Below are 2,500 nucleotides of genomic sequence, written 5' to 3' on the forward strand. Positions count from 1 at the left end.
CAACGTTGGCTGGGGGCGTTGCAACGTTGGCTGGGGGCGTTGCAACGGAGGCAGGGTGCGTTGCAACGTTGGCCGGTGACGTTGCAACGGAGGCAGGTCGCTTTGCAACGGATGCTGGGATCGTTGCAACGGAAGCTGGGGGCATTGCAACGTTGGCTGGGGGCGTTGCAACGGATGCCGAGCGCGTTGCAACGTTGGCTGGTGACGTTGCAACGGAGGCAGGGCGCGTTGCAACGTTGGCTGGGGGCGTTGCAACGGAGGCAGGTCGCGTTGCCACGGTTGCTGGTGACGTTGCAACGGAGGCAGGGCGCGTTGCAACGTTGGCTGGGGGCGTTGCATCAGAGGCAGGTCGCGTTGCCACGGTTGCTGGTGACGGAGGCAGGTCGCGTTGCCACGGTTGCTGGTGACGTTGCAACGGAGGCAGGGCGCGTTGCAACGTTGGCTGGGGGCGTTGCAACGTTGGCTGGGGGCAGTGCAACGGATGCTGGGGTCGGTGCAACGTTGGCCGTGCGCGTTGCAACAGAGGCAGGGCGCGTTGCAACGGATGCTGGTGACGTTGCAACGGAGGCAGGGCGCGTTGCAAGGTTGGCTGGGAGCGTTGCAACGGAGGCAGGGCGCGTTGCAACGTTGGCTGGGGGCGTTGCAACGGATGCTGGGGACGGTGCAACGTTGGCTGGGCGCGTTGCAACGGAGGCAGGGTGCGTTGCAACGGATGCTGGGATAGGTGCATCGTTGGCTGGTTTCGTTGCAACGGAGGCACCCGCCGTTGCAACGATGGCTCGGAGCGTTGCAACGGAGGAGCCAAATTTTCATATCTCATAATTGGCTCGTGCATTTTTTCTAAAATTTTGAGGGAACCTTGGTAATATTATGTGAAGGCTGCACAAAAAAATCCAGGTCAAAAATCGCACGTTTGCTCCGTTTTTCATTTTTTTTGAATTTCCGGCATTCCGGGCGGTAAAAAAATCGTCAAAAAAAATCGGCACGGTGTAAATTCACCAAATTTGGGGGATGGAAAGATCTTATTTTTCTAGAGGTTGTTGCAAAAAACGGCGTCAAAATTCGACCTCTAGAGCACTTTCCTTGAGTATGTCTCCTCACGGAAAAGGACGTCTACCCGTGGCACTTTGGTAATGGCTCGGCAGCCTATTATAGGGGGGAGGGGTGTCGTGATGCTGAAACTCGAGTTGCCCAAAGGCTTGCTGGGCGCAATGCCAGCAAGATGCACGTTGCCTTGCCATCCCCTAGGCACACTAGCAAGCACGTTGTGGTTGTGGTGTGCCGCCGGGCTCCCCCGCCCCCCACGGAGGCACCCGCCGTTGCAACGATGGCTCGGAGCGTTGCAACGGAGGAGCCAAATTTTCATATCTCAGAATTGGCTCGTGCATTTTTCGTGAAATTTTGAGGGAACCTTGGTAATATTATGTGAAGGCTGCACAAAAAAATCCAGGTCAAAAATCGCAGGTTTGCTCCGTTTTTCATTTTTTTTGAATTTCCGGCATTCCGGGCGGTAAAAAAATCGTCAAAAAAAATCGGCACGGTGTAAATTCACAAAATTTGGAGGATGGAAAGTTCTTATTTTTCTAGAGGTTGTTGCAAAAAACGGCGTCAAAATTCGACCTCTAGAGCACTTTCCTTGAGTATGTCTCCTCACGGAAAAGGACGTCTACCCGTGGCACTTTGGTAATGGCTCGGCAGCCTATTATAGGGGGGAGGGGTGTCGTGATGCTGAAACTCGAGTTGCCCAAAGGCTTGCTGGGCGCAATGCCAGCAAGATGCACGTTGCCTTGCCATCCCCTAGGCACACTAGCAAGCACGTTGTGGTTGTGGTGTGCCGCCGGGCTCCCCCGCCCCCCACGGAGGCACCCGCCGTTGCAACGATGGCTCGGAGCGTTGCAACGGAGGAGCCAAATTTTCATATCTCAGAATTGGCTCGTGCATTTTTCGTGAAATTTTGAGGGAACCTTGGTAATATTATGTGAAGGCTGCACAAAAAAATCCAGGTCAAAAATCGCAGGTTTGCTCCGTTTTTCATTTTTTTTGAATTTCCGGCATTCCGGGCGGTAAAAAAATCGTCAAAAAAAATCGGCACGGTGTAAATTCACCAAATTTGGAGGATGGAAAGTTCTTATTTTTCTAGAGGTTGTTGCAAAAAACGGCGTCAAAATTCGACCTCTAGAGCACTTTCCTTTAGTATGTCTCCTCACGGAAAAGGACGTCTACCCGTGGCACTTTGGTAATGGCTCGGCAGCCTATTATAGGGGGGAGGGGTGTCGTGATGCTGAAACTCGAGTTGCCCAAAGGCTTGCTGGGCGCAATGCCAGCAAGATGCACGTTGCCTTGCCATCCCCTAGGCACACTAGCAAGCACGTTGTGGTTGTGGTGTGCCGCCGGGCTCCCCCGCCCCCCACGGAGGCACCCGCCGTTGCAACGATGGCTCGGAGCGTTGCAACGGAGGAGCCAAATTTTCATATCTCAGAATTGGCTCGTGCATTTTTCG

This window comes from Arachis ipaensis, chromosome B7 (genome assembly GCF_059453495.1).
Source record: "Arachis ipaensis isolate K30076 ecotype BB chromosome B7, ASM5945349v1, whole genome shotgun sequence".
NCBI lineage: Eukaryota > Viridiplantae > Streptophyta > Magnoliopsida > Fabales > Fabaceae > Arachis > Arachis ipaensis.